The sequence below is a fragment of the Eptesicus fuscus genome, chromosome 5 (genome assembly GCF_027574615.1).
Source record: "Eptesicus fuscus isolate TK198812 chromosome 5, DD_ASM_mEF_20220401, whole genome shotgun sequence".
NCBI classification, from domain to species: domain Eukaryota; kingdom Metazoa; phylum Chordata; class Mammalia; order Chiroptera; family Vespertilionidae; genus Eptesicus; species Eptesicus fuscus.
The window spans coordinates 4,713,374-4,725,941 of record NC_072477.1 but is presented as its reverse complement, the minus strand read 5'-3'; the positions used below and the strand labels follow the sequence as shown (position 1 = coordinate 4,725,941).

At 47.3% G+C, this 12,568-nt stretch overlaps 1 long non-coding RNA gene across 1 annotated transcript; it reads left to right on the top strand.

Annotated features, from left to right (window-relative positions):
• Positions 1–337: 337 nt before the first annotated feature.
• On the top strand, positions 338–11,762 carry LOC129148952 (uncharacterized). The gene is made up of 4 exons (XR_008555943.1): positions 338–503; positions 5,157–5,297; positions 5,391–5,635; positions 11,693–11,762. It is a non-coding gene; the product is annotated as an uncharacterized LOC129148952 (long non-coding RNA).
• The last annotated feature ends 806 nt before the right edge of the window (positions 11,763–12,568 follow it).

Sequence of the window (12,568 nt, the reverse complement as noted above, 5' to 3'; positions counted from 1 at the left end):
ATAGGCAGAGCCAGAAGCAGAGAGAGAACGGATCCCAAGCCCATTGCATTTGGTAGTTGCCCATCGACTGTCTTCCTGATAGACAGCCGTCATTCGGTGCTCAACACCTCCGCTGGGCCTGATCTCAGCTCGGCCAGAATGCAGATGCATTCTCCGAGGGACTTTTGGCCCCTTCTGCAGCTCCAGGTAGGGAGATGTCCTGTGCAAGAGAGAAGAGAGCTGACTTGCCGTGGCCGCCCAGCCCAGCGCCTCGTGCCAACTCTCCACATTCCAGAAGAATTGAATAATTGCCGGGGCGGAGGCACCGCTGTCACAAACAATTCTGAATGCGTTCTGTTAGAAAGCAGAGGTCTCTCCCTGACATCAGCGGGGGCTGCCGGAGGCTCTTTCCAAGCCCCAGCTGCTGGCCAGTGGAGTGGGGCACAGGGAGAGACCAGCACGCAGGCCGCAGTAGGTCTGTCGGCAACCCTGGCCGCTGTTCAGGCTGGAAGAGAGGCATCCTGGTAAGCCGGAGTTCCTGTTGAGCCAAGGACCCTCCTTCCCTTCATTTCCTTCCACGCTCTGTCATCGGCGTCTGCAAGCTCGCACTTGACCGGGGATTAAGGAGAGAATTGGCATGAGCCAGGTGGGAAAGGCGGAGGGAGAGGTGTGGCCTGTGGACACCACTGGGGTCTGACTGCTCTTCGGTCCCGCTTGGAGGATAAACCAGTGCCCCGCAGGGCAGCCAGCTGCTCAGGGATGGGCTGAGTCCTAACTTGGGCAGCTGCCTCCAACCGGCCAGCGACCCGGCAGCTGTCCCAGCTCTTCCTGAGCGAGGAAATCGGGTTCCTCATGTTGGGCACACAGCTGGGTATTTCTTAGCACTTCTGAGCAGAGTGCACTGTCCTACTTTTAGATTTGATTACTTTTGGTGGGCATTAACTACTGGAAGCACCTTTAATACATTTACTTTTTTACAAGCTGTCATTGATCTGATTAGCTCCTAATTTTGCCCGGAGTTGTCAAAACTATGGCTGTGTCTGGAACTGGAGATAATAAAACCAGTTAGAAGACATGTGACATTTATTCACCAATCGACTGAATAGTTACTAGTACTATTATGCCTGTTATTACTACTATCTTTAATACTCTCATTATTACTAACATTACGACCATTAATTCTACTCTAATGACTACTCTTTGTACTACTGTCATTATTGCTAATACCATTGCTGCTGTTGCTACTACTGTGGCCCCGATGAGGACGCTGACTACTGCTGCTGCTGGCCCCCGGCTGCTACTAGTAACACTACTGCTGCTTGTGCCCCTATTACTACTGCTGCTGCTGCTAGTACCACTGTTACTAGTGCTGCTGCTGCTACTAGTAACACTACTGCTGCTAGTACCACTGTTACTACTGCTGCTGCTGCTGCTAGTAACACTACTGCTGCTAGTACCACTGTTACTAGTGCTGCTGGCACCACTGTTACTACTGCTGCTGCTGGCCTTAGCTACTACTATGAACACTGCTACTACTACTACCACTAACATTACCACTACTGCTAGTACCCCTATTACTGCTACTGCTGCTGGTCCATGGCTACTACTATTAACGCTACTGCTGCTAGTACCACTAATACTACTGCCACTGCAGCTCTCTTAGAAAGGATTGGCATCCACTGCCTCACTCATCCTTCATGCTAATCCATGTTACAGGTAAGGTTTAGATCAGTTAAATGAGGAACAGGCTCAGCTAGTTAGTAGTCCAGTAGGGCTTTCAGTCCAGTTATATTGGACACCAAAAGCTGTGTTTTTAATGACATTGCTATGTTGCCTCTGATCTCAGTGGTGTGAAAGAGGCAGTGAGGAGACTGTGGTCTAGCTGGGTCTATCTGCCTCCCATAAACTCGGCAGTCATGACAAGCATTAATAGTCACATATTGATTAGCGCAAAAATAAGTGTGACTCAGAATCCTGATCCTGACTCTGGGCTGGGGCCACAGAGGTGACCAGGACACCACCTAGGGCTGGAGATGCTTGGGCAGAGCCAGCGGTTGGGACCAGCACTGCCCCAGAGGCCAGCCAAAGTAGATGTGGAGGAGCAGCTGAAACAGCTCAGCAAACCTGTGTCCAGGCGGCTTAGGGGGCACCACGAGAGTTGGATGGCGAGGCAGGAAGAGAAAGAGCTGGTGAGGCGGATGGAAGGACAGGAAATTCCAGGTGGGGGCATGGCATGAGCAAGGATGCAGAGGAACAAAACAAGGAGGGCTTCAGAAGCTGGTCTAGAGTTTCTAGAAGGTTCATGCAACGGGGCCCATACTTCAGGGTGTGCCCATCTTTGAGCAGAGGAGCAGGGCTGCGGGAATCCACTGGCCTGTCCATGTGCAGGCCTCCCTTCCCAGTTTAATTTCCTTTCCAAACTCGCTGTGCCAACCAGTAAACTCATCATGGCACCTGGGCTGCCATCTCCCCTTGCAACCTATAATACATCTCCTCGGTTTAGTCACTCAAGCCCTCCTTTCCTCCCCCACACACTCTTTCTCCAGAAATGGAATTTGGCACAGGAGCCCACAAACCAGCCATATGGCCTGTCTGGAAGTCGAACTGTTAACTCCTGGTCCATAGATTGATGCTCAACCACTGAGCCACTCCAGAGGGGTGGTGGCTTGTCTTTCTTAACGTTACAGTTTTCGAAACTCCTCTCTCATCATCATGCTCTGAAGCTTCACTCTCTGGGAATGGTTAATTCCTCTTGTCACCAAGCAAGCCTTTCCAACCTGGAGGGTGATCGTTGTTTTTTTTTGTTTGTTTGTTTTTTTGAGATTTTTGTGTTGTAAGTTTGAGAGATCGCACCCATCATGATTCAAAACATTGCTCCCCCTCCTCTATTCTCTTTGTCCACATTTTCCATCAGCGGGGATTGAGAGCTTCTGGATCCAGGCTGCATACCTGTGAAGTGTTCTTTCATATTTTCCATTCTCCACCCATTCCTGCTTCCTTCTGCGTGTCCCCTCAGCTCAGCCTCCCAGCAGCCCCTTCACATCCACATGGGACTCAAGCTGCTCTTCAGCTCCTCCGTGGAGCACAGTTTTGAGATAATTATCTTTTCAGTGTCAAGAACTCTGATTGGTTCTTCTCTGTAGACTCACGCTCTTGCTTCCTAACCTGACTTTGTTTTATGGTTGTGAACCCGTCCTTTCCTTTATGTGAGAAGGTGCCGCTCAATTTTCATGTCTTATATTGCTTTGGTCATCCAAGGTGATTTTATTTTGCTTTTAGTTGTGAAATCATGATGAATTTGCCTTGTGGAAATAAATGAAGTCTGATATTTACTGAGTACCTATTATGTGACATTCAAGGAATGGGGGCCAACAGTCCTGGTTTGCTAACTGAGGAGTTTCCTAAGACATGGTACTTTCAGTGCTCAAACCAGGAAAGTCCCCATCAAATCAGGATAAGTTGGTCACCATAAAGTGACATCCTGGGACCATGTTGGTAAGTGAGGCATGCAAGGCCATGGAGACCAGCAGTCAATAAAGAGGGAAAAATAATAAACAAATAAACAAATAAGCAAATACACAATGAAAGTAACACCAGGAAATCTAAGAGTAAGAATGGAAAAATGTGATTTAATAGAGGATGACTCTTGAGGGTGTATTGACCCGGAAGGAGTTTTTAGGCAAATGGTATATTTTTCCCCAAGACATTTATGATTTAAAAAAGGCACAAATATGTAAATATCTGAAAACTACAATTTTTAAGCAGAGAGAATAGCAATTACAAAATTTTTATGGGGTCTTAGATGTGGTAAAGAGAGAGTAGGGAGAGAGAAGAAAGAGGAGGAGGAGGAGGAGGGGAGAGAAGAGAGAAGAGAAGAGAAGGGAAGAGAAGAGAAGAGAAGAGAAGAGAAGAGAAGAGAAGAGAAGAGAAGAGATGAGAAGAGAAGAGAAGAGAAGAGAAGAGGAGAGAAGAGAGAGAAGAGAAGAGAAGAGAAGAGAAGAGAAGAGAAGAGAAGAGAAGAGAAGAGAAGGGATATCCAGTGTGGTTTGATGATCATAAGCATGTTGAAGGGACATTTGGAAAGAAAGGCAGTGGCCAGGCCTGTTAGGGCCATGCAGAGCATGGTACGAAATTTGAGTACTGCCCTAATCACAACAGCAAGTTTTCGAGGGTTTAAGTAGGACAGTGATGCACTTTGAAAAGACCCCCCCACCCCCCAAGGTGCTGTATGGAGAAGGGATGGCAGGGGGTGTAAGTGGAAAGGGGAAGACCAGCTAGAAGCTGATTGCAGTCGCCCCAACAAGAAGTGTCTCAGGCCGGGACTAGATTGATAACAGTAGGAATGAAGCAAGGAGAGCGGATTTGAAATACAATTTGAAGGTAGGATTGACATCATTTTCTGATGTTTTACAGAGTTAGAAAATGGAAGAGATGAAGCATGCCTCCCAGATGTGTGGGCTTGAGCAACTCAATGAATGCTAATGGCCAGGAGAGGAAGCCTAGGGGAGGGGGAGACAATGAGCTGGGGGTGGGGAAGCCTGAGCCCTGCTTTGGCTGGCTATGTGCGAGATGCCTTTTAGACGTCAAACTATAGATGTCAGGTTGGCAGTGACATATACACATTTGGTGCTTACTGGTGTGGGCAGGCTTGAAATGTATACGTGGGAATTATGGACAAAGATATGGCATTTGAAGGCAGGAGTCTGGGTGGGATTGCAGAAAGAGACAGCGTAGAGGAGGAGGCTGAGAACCTTGTTCTGGGTCAGTCCAACATTCAAAGATCTGCCGAGGACCAGCACTGACCACAGCCCGGAACTCAAGTAGCTAATGGGCTCCAGCTCCAGACGTGAAGGGGATCCCAACTTGTGGCCACTGTTTCTCAAGAGAAACTCTTAAAAAAAAAAAAATATATATATATATATATATATATATATATATATATATATATGTTGATTTCAGAGAGGAAGGGAGAGGGAGAGATAGAAACATCAATGATGAGAGAGAATCATTGATTGGCTGCCCCCTGCATGCCCCACACTGGGGATCAAGCCCACACCCTGGGCATGTGTCCTGGCCGGGAATTGAACTGTGACCTCCTGGTTCATAGGTTGAGGTTCAACCACTGAGCAACCCTGGCCAGGCTCAAGAGCAACTTTTATCATAACCCCATCCTGCAGTGCCCTGTGAAAGGTGTAAGGACGGAGTCCTTGGAGGGAGAAAGCAAAGGAGCCCTTGGCCATGACAAATAGCTCTTCAGGGACATTCTTCATGATCAAGAAGCCTGTCTTCGCCCTCAGGTCCCCCCAGAAAGCACAGATGTGAGTAACAGCTTCATCCCAGCCTTCTCCCTTCCTTGGGTCTAGACTCCCTGTTCCCCACCTCTCACACCCGCCAAACTCTTCTCATCCCAGTGCAGGCCCCGTATTTACCTTCACTCATGACGACTAGCCTCGGCCTGCTGGTTTACCTGTAAAGCTCAGACCCCACCCCATGGCAATGTAGTTACCAAGAGCATTAAATCTATTAAAATTTATAAGAATAAATCATTGAAAGAAGGCTTACAGTTTCCATCCTGTGGCCCCTCTCTCTCCAAAGAAGAGTGCTGGTGGGTGGAGGATACCGATGACTACACATTGTCTAAGCATCTAGTCTGCAGGTAAGAGCATAACTACCCTGGATACTGGTGAATGCCTTGCTTTCTCCTCCACACTGCACCTTGCCTGCTCAAATGCTGTTCTGCTTTGGGTCAAACTGGATCACCAGGGATAGCATTCGTATTTAGGACAAAGCCATAGGCTCTTATAAACCAGTCTCAGTGTTCTCACCATCTTCCTGTGGGCACCCAACTCGCTTGTTCAAATAACCCTATGTTCCCATCATTTTGGTCCTTTCCCATTACCTGGCAAAGAGCTGAAGTGTCTAAACTGTCCTCATAGGGATACGATACATTTTCAGCCTCCAAGGAGTCCAGATAACAAGGAATAGCCTACCACATGTGCAAGTGTCTGCATATTTTCTTCAAAATCACAGAAATGAAAATAATCGGATTCATCCTGTGGCCACACTCCTATCCTATCTTGAAAAGCACGCCTGGACTGCAGAGAAAGCAGGCAATGCCCTACTTTCTTTAGCAAAAATATTTTAGAAGTAGAGCACACACTTCCCATGAAACGTAACTGCAGGGATTCATTGCATGAAAGGAACTGTTTTCAGGCTTAAAACACACACACACAAACATATACACAAACTCATGCAAACTGCAAATATAAAAACATCTCATTCTTTATGAAATGTAGGAGAAAATTTCCCATGGAAAAAAATAAGCCCTTTAAAGCCACACAAAACTAGAGATCAAAAGGAAGAGGCCAGTAGAGGGAAGAAATGAAAAGATAAAATCCAAAATTTTAGTGTGTTTTTTTGTTTGTTTGTTTGCTTAGTTCATTTTAATAAATATTTATTCTTGAAAGTATTACATATGTTCCTTTTCCCCCCATTCCCCTCCCCATTCCCCTGCACCCTCAAGCCTTCACCACCTATTGTCTGTGTCCTTGGGTTATGCTTGTTTGTTTTTAAAGCAAGTAAAAATTTGGATGATTCAGGGAGATTCTAAGACATTTAAATTTTTGAAAAATAAGCTTTTAAAAATGTTTCAGAGCCCATCACTTGGCTGTCTGCATGTTATTTCTGAAGTTTTGAAATCAGAGCCCACTGAAAGGGTATCTGAAAAAGTGAGGCAAGAAGGAAGAAAAGAGGGAAGGAAGGGAGGGAGGAAAGGAGGAAGGGAGAGGGGGAGGGGGATTTCCAAATGAAATAAATGAAGAAGAAATAAAATCATTCCATCAGTCACTGCAGAGAGGACTCTCACTAAACCTGTCCTCCTGAGTTATTTTAAAGAGACAGACACACATTAGTGCCCAGAAGGAATTTAATTTCATTGGGCCATTTCCCTTCTTAGTTTTCCCCTTCTGACCCTTGTCTTCAATTGTGTTGTAAGTTATGCCCTTAACAGGTCACCCCTACCATTTTGTTACTGTGATTTGCAGAACAAAGGCCCCCAAATTTGCCCACCTCCTAATTGCTGAAACTTATAAGCAAATGTGTTACCCGCTATAGCAAAAGGGATTTTGCAGCTGTGATGAAATAAAGGCTCTCAGGTGGGGGGTATTATCCCGTGGGCCCAAAGTAATCACCAAGATCTCTATAAAAGAAGGGGATATGACATCAGAAGCAGGGGTCAGAGGTCAGAGTGATGCCATTGTCAGAAGTAGACCAAGGGCCAAGGAATGCAGGCAGCCTTTGAGAGCTGGACAGGGCAAGGGGATGGGCTATTCCCTGGAGCCTCGAGAAGAAATGTGGTCCAATGACACCATGACCTTAGGACCTCTAACCTCTAGAATTGTAAGGAAAAGAACCTGCATTGTTTGGAGTCACCGTGTTTGCAGTGGTCTGTCCCAGGGGCCACGGGAACCTCACACAGCCACTTGTCAAGTGGCCCAGGATGTGTGATTGATGCAGGCACACCCTGATGTTTCTCTCAAGCCCCTCAGGACTTCGCCATGGAGTTTCTGAGGTTCTGAGGCTCAGAGCCTCTCTTCGACTGTCCAAGTCTCCTCGTCTGGTGGACCAGAGTCTTTATCTCTAGTGCAAGGACACTCCCATTTAATAAGGAGAAGACTGAGTCCACCCCCTGCCTGGTGCCCTCCACGAGCACAGGATGCACCCCTCAGCCTCCATCGGCATTTCGTTTTCTGGGGGCAGCCATGGAGATCTTTCACAACCCAAACCTGACTATTTGCGCTCCTCGGAACTCTTTCATGCCCTCCAATCTTCCTTCGCATAAAAGGCTTATAAGCACCTAGCTACCTGCCCAGCATCACCCTTACCTGCCTGCCCTCAGCTCCCCTCGCCCCCCACTCTATGTGAGTATTCAACTTTGACCAACACACTTGCTTTGACGTCTAGGCTCTAAACTCATGGACCTTCTCTGGGTCCCCATGGGCCCGGGCAGGCTGATCCCTGTTGTGCTCATTGAGGCCATTTCCCTCCACCTGGAGTTTCTTCCTCCTCCTCTTTCCCTGACTCCTCCCCATCTTTTCTCAGGGAGCCTTCCTGCCATCTCCTCTCCCTGGGGCCCCTTCCCTCATCCCAGATAGTTTTGACTCATAGCCTTTTCCCGAGTTTACAGAACTACTGGCTCAACTGCCTGCTCTTCCTACTGCTCTGTCATTTCATAGGAAAATGATTTTCCAAGTGGTGCCCTGCCAACAGTAGCATCAGATTTTTCAAGAAATTTCTGATGAAAATTAATAATCAGCTCCCACCCAGACCTACAGTGTGGTGTGGGGTCCTGGCATCTGTGTTTTTAAAAATCACATTTGATTATGCAGCTACTGCTTGGATGGAGCTGCCCTGTCCTAGCCCACTGTCCCACCCATAGTGAATCCAGCTTCCTGTCTTGTTACTGCATCTCAGCCCTGGGCTGTGCTTCATTTCCTTGGTGTCTGTAATTCTCCTGGTCCCTTGATTGACAGGCATCCTTTTTTGGCAACACTCAGGACTTCCTTCTGGTAACACTGATTTGACACACACCATGACTGCATGGATGGGACACCCTCCCCTTCTCCAGTTCCCAACCCCTGTCCTCACCTCCTCATTAGCCTTCTGCTGGGGGTGGGGACGTGGGCAGAGGTGAAATCTAACTTCTTGGGAATATTTAGTGTTTTTCTTGCAACCAGCACAGTCATGAGCACCCAGAGAGCTCACAGAGAGGGGGGTGCGTAACCGGCTCGGAACACAAACCTCAATGTGTGACAGAGCCTAGACGTCAAAGCAAGTGTGTTGGTCAAAGTTGAATACTCACATTCCATTAGTGTCTCTTACAAATTACTTTTCTAATTAAGCGCCTGCTTATTAAAGATGCAATCTGTCACTGCATGGGTGACGCCCGACTCTATTCCCGTTCCTTCTTGTCTTCGTCCAGATGTTGTTTACTAAGATGTGTTTCCTTAAAAATCCTACTTTACTATCTCATCCCTGAAGTCGGCCAGCTAGCTGAGGACCGCTTGGCTGATACCTGGGCACAGAGAACCTTTGGGGGGCTCGAGTCAGGATGGCTTGTTAGTTTCTCTAGGCTGAGTGAGCCCATGACTATTCATCTGTAGAACTGGGGGGATTTCTCTTTATATCAATTGATCTGCCCATTCTTGATTTGGACAAAAGACAAATGAAAAAATGTTGGCCTCTTGAGGTAAGGCCTTCTCCATATGTAGGCACAAAACCAAGGACTTTCAATGATTGTTACTATAAATGCTCTGGTCACAAAATGATGGGTAATGACTAAACCCTATTTGGGTGGCCACACACAGTTCAGGTGGGAAGTCTTATTGTGTCCAAGAAGTTTAAAAACCAAAAATAATGAAAGAATAACCATTCTCTACTCAATCGTCTTGCAACCTATTGGAAAATATTTGATTATAGTCACCAAGCCATTTACTAAATGCCTTCGTCTCCCTTCCCCACCCTCTTCCTGCCTTTCATTCAGTGCCCCCCCCTTTAAATGCATCTCCATCCAATAAACCAACAGAAACATCTCGTCTTCTATCCTAGTCAATATGGCTTTATTTCTGCCTTTCTGTCTCTTTCAGCTCTCTCAGCCCTTAACATATTGACCCACTCGTCCTCACTCCCAACTGGGAATAATTCCTGTAGGTAAAAGGAAATTGGGGGGCCTAGTTATTGGATTCTTCGTGTGTGGGATTGGAAAGGGATGATATCTGTGAATATTATCCTATTCATAATATGTGTTCTATAAAATGACAATATAAGACAGGACTTAGTATATACTATATTTGTGATAGCAAGCACTTTATCATTTTCATTAAATGTTCCCAGACCTATTTTACAATGTAGGAAACCACAACAACTTACAGAAGAGAATGAATTTACCAAAAACCACCCTGCTAAGCCTTGAAGTCGGTTAAAGATGGCATGCCTACTTGCTCTGCCAGCCTTTCAATGGAGCACCACCCACCCTAAATATTGTTTAAAAAAAAACACACACACACACCCTTGCAAAGCCTGACCCAGTTCCTCAGAAAGTAATGAGATCAAATCAGGTCTATAAGTTGGTTTCCAATTAATAGTTCTATTCAGACTTTGCAAAAATTGACTGAGTGCTTCTCAGAACCAGGCACTATCCTTGCTAAGGAGCTGCAATTGATACCAGTTGGAATGATAAGAGGATCCTGGGACTCCAAGGTGGGCCACTCTGAGTTCATCTCTTTCCCCTAGGTGCTTTGTGACTTTATATATACCCTCACTTTTCTGAGGGACACTTTTATAAACACCATGTAATATGTATACTCTAAAGATGCCTGAGATTGTCATTGAGTCAGAAAATACTTTGCTTAAGCCCAGGTCGCAGTCTATGATATCCACAGTGGGAACAGGTGGTGGGGAAATGTGGCCCCAAGGTCATCTGAGTCAAAAACATGACCCACTCCTCTTACGCCAACGATGTGCTGCATCTGAGCTTGGCAATCACTCGGCCAAGTTCGGGGAGCAGGTTGTGGCAGAGTTGGACCGACCATCCAGTGCTTTAGCTCTTACTCCGTGCTTGGTGCTGAATACTCACCCTCACTCTTTGACAACAGCACCCTGCTGAGTGCTGGCATTCCTGACCTCAGCACATGAGTGGGAGACTCCCACAGAGGGGCAACGGCCTCTTCTGGAGACCCAGAATCTAGGCATAGACAACCAACCAGCTCAACAAACCGTCACGCTGGATCCAGAACAAGATCCAGAACAGACTCTCCCAGACCCACTGCATCCTGCACACACCTGTGAACCTAAAAATAAAAGGCTCCATCTGGAATTTTTCTAGAATTCCGAGGAGGTTTCTGACCTGGTGGTAGTCCCAAGCAGAGGTGCAAACCAATGTGAATATGCATAGGGGGTGATCCTGTGGCCTAAAAGCTGCCTAAAAGCTGATTATGTGGCTCAGGAGAGAGGTGGAGAGAAGAGGGTTTCCTTGGCTCACGACACTTTTAATTCAAGTACAAATGTATCCCTCCTAGAAATCAGGGTCTAGTCAATAAGCCAGAATCCATTCTAGGTATCTCAGAAGGATGCTGTTTAATGTGGAATCAGTGACACAAGTGATGGAGAGCAGAGCAGGCCACCAGCAGGGCTTTCTCATGGGATGGGACCCCTAAGGGAAGGCCACCCGCTGGAACCAGCAAGAGGCACAGAAAATCCTGGAGATGTGCAGAGAAAGGTTGGGGGATGTATTTCTTCTCTAGTTGCCCTATTTCTCAGCCTCTGACCTTCCAACAGTGGCTCCCAGGACACCACAGGTCCAGGAAGCTAGAGGGCCAGTGGGTCTGGAGAACGCCAGGCAGAGCTGGGAGGGATGGCCGGCCATCACACAAGCAGGGGCCACACCTGGCCAGAGTCTGTCTATGAACCTCAGCATCCCATCCACGTGCCTAACCGGAGTGTGGGCATCTGAGGACATGGCCTCTCTTCTCTCTCTCACGTTTCTCCAGGGCCAGAGGAGAGGAATGGTTGCGGGTGGGGACGGTGTGTCTATTAGCCACTCCTCTCCCAAGTTATTAAATTAAGTAGTTTGTCAAACTGCAGCCAGGATGCCATTTGGGTTTTCTTTAAGTGGAGGGAATGTGGGGGGAAATGAGATCCGCGTTCTTTTCTGCAGGGGGACCTGGGAGAGGCGCTCTGCTAACACACTTTCCTGATGGGCCATCGTCATCTCCACAGCCCTGGGAAGTCAGGTTTGTTGCCCCCATGTGCTAAGGAACAATGAGATGACGCTGTGGAAGGGATGGGCCAGTTATCTCAGGTCACTCAGCGTCTCCACGGAAGGTCCAGCAAAGGTGGAGAACCCCTGGCGCCCCCAGTCCATGTTCTTTCTAACATCCTATGTTCTTTCTAATATTTCACCTCAACTAAAACACAGGGCAGAAATCCCGGAGAGGGAGAGGGCCCCATGTGTTGGTTGTTTAGTGAGCACTCTAGTTTTCTCTGTTTTAGCATTGAAGGAACTAAAAAGAGGAAAGAAGAAGAAGATGAAGAAGATGAAGAAAAAGAAGAAGAAGAAGAAGAAGAAGAAGAAGAAGAAGAAGAAGAAGAAGAAGAAGAAGAAGAAAAAGAAGAAGAAGAAGGAGGAGGAGGAGGTGGAGGAGGAGGAGGAGGAGGAGAGGGGGGAGGAGGAGGAGAGGGGGGAGGAGGAGGAGGGGAAGGAGGAGAGGAAGAGGAGGAGGGGGAGCAGAAGAGAAGGAACCAACAAACCAGGCTGTGGATTTTGATTTAGAATAAAAGCTATTTTCAGTTCCAGCTGCTGGCTCCGCTGGTGGGAGCATCATCTCAGGCTCTCAAAGGTCCCAGGTTCAAGCCCCTGGCAGGGCATATCCCTAGGCTGTGGGTTGATGCCCGGTTGGGACATGTTCGTGTTCAGGAGGTGACTGATGGATGTTCCTCTCTCACATTAGTGTTTCTCTCTCTCTCTCTCTCTCTCTCTCTCTCTCTCCCTTCCTTTCTCTCTAAAATCAATAAACATATCCTAGGGTGAGGA